General features: G+C 44.4%; 1 protein-coding gene across 2 annotated transcripts in view; it reads right to left on the bottom strand.

The window, feature by feature from the left end:
- The window catches only part of NELL1 (neural EGFL like 1), an 821,556-nt gene that overhangs the window by 330,545 nt on the left and 485,011 nt on the right, over positions 1-6,000 (bottom strand). The gene's annotated exons all lie outside the window — the stretch shown is intronic.

The raw sequence follows: 6,000 nt of genomic DNA, 5'->3' as shown, positions 1-6,000 counted from the left end.
AGCGGGGGGGGGGGGGTGCTGCAGGGTGTCAGCTTCTGCTTTGTCCTCAGCTTGCCTTCGGTTCCCTCATCACCCTTGGCCGACCCTCTCATTCTTCCCTGAAGGCTGGTGAGTGAGAGAGAAGACCTGGACAGGCAGAGCCCAGTGCTTTCCTCGCTTATGCACTAGGGGTCAGGAGGTACACAGGAAACACCCACTCTGGGCTGCTTCTATTGCCCTCCAGGGCTCAGAGGAAGCCCTGTGTGGAGAAGCTCCCGGGGCCGCCTTGGTCCACTGTGAATAAGTACATCAGTCTGACTTGGGGTTTCAACATTGTGAATAGTATTGTCAAATAACTAAGCCATGCTCTCCGGTATAATTTTTTATCAGTACTCATATTGACATTTTAGTTTCCACTGCTTGATTTCTTTGCCTCTCAACTGGTCCCCAGTGCAGGTAGGGTGGGGGGAAGAGTATCACTCTTAGGCTCTTCTCAAACCACAACAGTTATCATAAAAAAATTAATATATTGGTCCCCAAGAGATCATCTCAGGTAGCCTGATAAGGCCAACTTTCTGAAGCTACAAAACAGAGGATCTGATCCTTAACCACATGGACAAAACACAGAGCCAGCCTGTAAGGAGACAGAAGTAGGGAGCCCGTCCACAGCGTGGCAGCAAGCTGGCAGGAGACAGTCCTATCAGCATTCGAGCTCCTGGAGAAATGTGTTCCTAAATCCCAACCACATTTCTGCCCCTAGGTTACATGACACACCTGGAAAGCGAAGGCCAGCAGACCTGCCCAGCTTCACCAGCATGCAACCAGCTCAGAAAGACCCTTCATCTGGGGATTAATGCTCTGTGCCACCATCGTAACATTCTTAATAATTTCCCCTTCCTGTGTTTTGTAAATGCGGTCTAATGGGACAACAGAGCATGCACTGGGGCTTGGAGCCTAGCTCATGTCTGGTTCTACCTCCCATGGCCTCTCCCCTGCCCCCACCCACCCCAGGATGAGTTCTCAGCTCTCCCGTCTTCTGACCCCTGGGCCCTGATCCCTCACAGTCTCTGTCTTTGCCACTCAGCAACAACTGCCCTCTGTCCCCAGCAGGGTCCTGTGCAGACACAGGAAGGGTCAGGGTGGGAATGCATGCGCTGGGTTTTCCAGGTAAAGTACGCCTGTGTCATCCTCACCCCAAGCTGGCAGCACTCAGGTGATCTGGGAACTGGTGGGGACTGCAGTCCCTTGGGTTGCCCATCCATTGTAGATTGGGGTGCAGGGCTCAAGGTTAGGGAAGAAACCCGGCTCAACCTCTCTACCCCAGCCAGGTCACACTGCATGGGTGTGGGCAGAGAGGAGCCCTCCAGTCAGGGGGCCAAGTGCATGTGTCAAGTTAGGGGAAGGGCCTGAAGCTCCTCCGAGCGTCTACACTCACCTCAGGAGTATCCCCACGGCCAAGGGAGTGATTTTATTTAATTATTGGGGGAGGGGGAAGAGGTAGAAGGAGAGAGAGAACCAGTTGGACATTTAACCAACTGAGCCACCTAGGCACCCTGGGGAGTGACTTTAAATAGCAAATAAAAACCACCATGATACCACCATGATAAGTTGAAAAAGAGACTACAAGAGAAAGGCAGAAGGCTTTATATTTTAGTACTCTTCAACAGAAGACTTTTCCTTTTTTCCTACTTTTTTCTCCCCACTCTCATTTTACTCTGGGCTCTGACAATTTCATAGCCAGGCTTGCCAGTAGTTTTCTCTTATTTGCAACCAAAGGAGTCCTAACTAACACATAGTAATGCTTTCCACATGGCTATATATTTTGAGTAATTTCTTGTAAGCCTCTTTCACATGAGACAATACCATTTTGTAAATAATTACATTGGGTGGGAAGCATCTGTTCAAATCTTCTTCCCCCACACTAAATGGTGACGTCTCCAGAAACCTTGTCTTATGTGCCTTTTACTCTTTTGGTCCCCAGAACTATGCTCCAGACACAGAATTCACACCGACTCTATGTTTATAAAATAAATGTCAATATTATCAGTCATTAAAACAAGAATGTTCTCAAGGATCATCACATCTTATCCAGCCCTAAGGAACAGACAAGGGAGAAGGCCTTGTCCACCACCTACTAACTGGCAGCGGCCCCCAAAGCCCACCTTCGGGTCCGGGTTCGTGCAGGACTGGGCAAGCAGATCAACACTCCCACAGACAGCCCCGACCCTCAGGTCAGGTTGTGCAACTCAGATCTGAAACAGTCTGCAAGGGTTTTGTCCATTTAGCCCCAAATTTTAGCAACAAATCTTGCATAGTTTCAAAAGTATTTTAGTCTATTTATCAGAAATGGGAGCAAATTAAAAAATTATAGATTGCCCTCCTACTCTCTTCCCTTTCTGCTTTCTTTACAGCCTCTAGTTAAAAGAAAACAAACAGAGTGTTAAATAATGAATAGCCAGGGAAGAAGAAGGGGAAAGAGAAGAAACACAGAAAAGATAAAGGAAGGGGACTAAAGACAGCTGCACTTACCAGGTTAAACTGGATTTAGCTCTGTGTTATTCAAGGTTTACCTGTTAGCTGCAACAATGCCATCAACCTCCCAGGGATACAGTGGGAACTAATGAGGTAACATATGGGAACACACTCAGCAAGGCAGCCTGCACTTACTGGTAACTGTTGAAACTGAACAAGTATTTACCATCCACATGAAGACAAAACAAAACAAAAGAAAAACATCTTCCCTGGTCACTGACCACCAGGAAAGCCCATCTGAAAGAATTCACACCAATTAGTATTGTTGGAGAAATTGCTGCCTTGTGTTTTGCTTGCGAATAGTGTTAATGGTGTTTATTTCTATGCAGATGTAGTCAATTCCATTAACAGTATCACCTCTAGAAGAGCTTTTATACATTAAAAAAAATAGTTCAAGGGCAGCACCTGGCTGGCTCAGTCCCTTAAGATTAAGCATCTGCCTTCCACTCTGGTCTGATCCCAGGATCTGGGATCTAGTCCCCACCAGGGCTCCCTGCTCAGCGGAGTTTGCTTCGCCCTCTGCCTCTGCCTCTCCCCTCCCACTGTTCCTGTGTGCTCACTCTCTCTCTCTCTCACTTAGAAGGATCTTTCTGGGGCCCTGGCTGTCTCCAGTCAGTTAAGCACCCACCCAGCTCTTGATCTGGACTCAGGTCATCATCTCAGAGTCATGGGATCAAGCCCCGCTCCCCAGCTGTGGCTCCACACTCAGCAGGGAATCTGCTGGAGATTCTCTCTCTCCCTCTGCCCTTCCTCCCACGCACGCGCGAGCTCTCTCTCTCTCGCTCTTTCTCAACTAAATAAATACAATCTTTTTTTAAAAAAAAATTGGTTCAAGTTGTCTAGCTATCCTTATCCGACTCACTCCGTAAATGTTTCAGTTACAGTTGGAAAAAGAACTATAAAACGTGTGCCCTGAAACTGAGACACAAATTTGGGTACTTCAGTCAGAAGGCTGAGGTTCGAGCCAACTCCTCAGCCTCCTCCTTCTCCTCACTCACTGCACCATGACTGATACTGTTTTTACATTTTACAGCATTTGATATTTTAAAACACATTGATATATATACGCTCTTTAAAGAATTCTTTGCAATAACATTGTTGGAAAAACACAGATGGTGATGTTAACCCAATTTTACTATGTAACAATAAAGAAGTTACAACTCACCAGCAAGGAAATCCTGTCTAACCCCAAACTCTGAAACCTGGCGGTCCAATTCTTCAACTGCACTGCACGCCCCCCTAGGCAACATTTATAAAACATGAGGTTCTCCCTATCTTACTGATGTCCACACAAGTGACCATGAGAACCACGTTAAAGAAAATTATCGCCCTTGATTCATAACTTTCAAGGGTAGATGTATTTTCGGAGCCTGTGGATACCAGGAACACTATTGCAACTCATATTTTTAACAAACAGACTTTCAAATTCCACAAAGGTGAAGCCACTAATCACAACGGCATGCGAGGGTTTGGTAAACACAAACTCACTGGACTAGTGCAATTAATGTTATTTTATGAGGTAACATAAGTCTGAAAAAAAAATGCATTAACGTCAAATCCCTATGTGCTCCTCAGACTCCTAGCATTAGCATGCAAGTACCAGCAGTGGGCTTCATAATCCACGGAATTATATCAATATTAATGTTTTTTGTTTCACTTGGGAAGTATCTTCAGTCTTCTTTTAAAAGCTGAGCACTAGCATTTTTATTTGCCTCAAGGAATTTAAAAAAACACACACACACAGATATTATATGTGTAAATTCCCATTGTAAAAGATGCGAACAACATTGAATTCATTGAGGTCAATGTTCTTTTTTTTTTTAAGATTTTATTTATTTATTCAACAGAGAGAGAGAGACAGCCAGCGAGAGAGGGAACACAAGCAGGGGGAGTGGGAGAGGAAGAAGCAGGCTCATAGCGGAGGAGCCTGATGTGGGGCTCGATCCCATAATGCCGGGATCACGCCCTGAGCCGAAGGCAGATGCTTAACCACTGTGCCACCCAGGCGCCCCAAGGTCAATGTTCTTTGTCACACACACACATCCCCATGGACAAGAAAATGAATAGTTTGCATGTTTCCAGTCTCTCTGCATTGACATAAGTATGCATTTGGATATTTGTAAATAATAAATCAGATGTGTGATGATAATATAGGTATTGTCCTACAGATTTATTTTTTTTCTCCTCAAAAATATGTCTCGGAGATCTTACAGTGTGTGCATATGTGCAGGCACACGTGTATGTACATACATAGACTTTTAAACCACTGTATTCTATTCCACGAAATGATATGTGAAATAAATTATATTCTGGTTCTTTCTGGCTTCCAGTGAACACAAACTATGCCACAACACATCACTGTATGTGCACATTCCCCCTCCATGACATGTGCATTTCCTAGAATACATTTCAAAAGGTAAAATCAAGAGAATCCTTTTGTTACTCTTCATTCTTTAAACGTTGATAGATTTTCTCAAATTGCCATTAAAAAGTTTCACCAATTTACACTGTCATGTAAACAAATAATAAACAAATCTGTTTACCCCAACCTCACCAACAGAGAATAAAATCAATTTTTTTTTAGATTTATTTATTTACTAGAGAGAGAGTGTGTGAGCTAGTGCAATGGGGAGGGGCAGAGGGAGACAGAATCTTAAGCAGGCTCCACGATGAATGTAGAGCCCGACTCGGGGTTCTATCCCATGACCCCAAGATCACAACCTAAGCCAAGACCAAGATTCAGATCCTTAACTGACAGAGTCACCCACTCCGTCAGGGCACCAAGAATAAAGTCAATTTTTAAAAATTCTCCCCAATCGAGTGCATGAATATGGTTACTTAGTCATTGTACATTAGTTCTCTCTCTTCATCAGCATGTCCTCTCTGCAGAGGAGTACTGATAATATGCTGTGTATCCTTGGGCAAGTTACTCAACCTTTCTGTGCCTCAGTTTTGTCACCTCTAAAATGGGGATAATTATAATAATACCTAACTCAAAGGATTATTTCCTGTTCTATGTACATTTTGCCCCCTTTCCAATGTAATGTTGTCACTTTCCTCTTTGGTTAATTCAGTAAGTTAACACGTATTTACTGAGTGCCTACAACGTGCCAAGCATCCTTCTAATTGTGGGGGACAGACCAGGGAGTCAAAACTAAGTGGTTGCTCTAAGAGAGCTTCCATCCCAATGGGGGGGCAGACAATACAGAAGCAAACACATAAATGTACCATGTTCAGTCATGTTGTGTTAGTGAAGAAAAAATGAAGTAGGGTATGAGGCCAAGAAGCAATAGGGGTGCTATTTTAGAGTTGGCCACAGAAAGTTTCCGTGATAAGGGGGCCCTTGCATGAGACCTGAAGAAAGCAAGCATCCAGGCTGAGGGGACAGCGAGCACAGAGCCCTGAGATGGGAATGTGGCTGGCATGCTTGAGAAATAGTAGGAATAATATATTGGTTGTTGAAGGATTGCATGAGACCTGAAGAAAGCA

This window comes from Ursus maritimus, unplaced genomic scaffold, assembly GCF_017311325.1.
Source record: "Ursus maritimus isolate PB19 unplaced genomic scaffold, ASM1731132v1 scaffold_23, whole genome shotgun sequence".
NCBI lineage: Eukaryota > Metazoa > Chordata > Mammalia > Carnivora > Ursidae > Ursus > Ursus maritimus.
The sequence above is the reverse complement of the archived record's forward strand: the minus strand, read 5'-3'. Positions and strand labels throughout refer to the sequence as shown.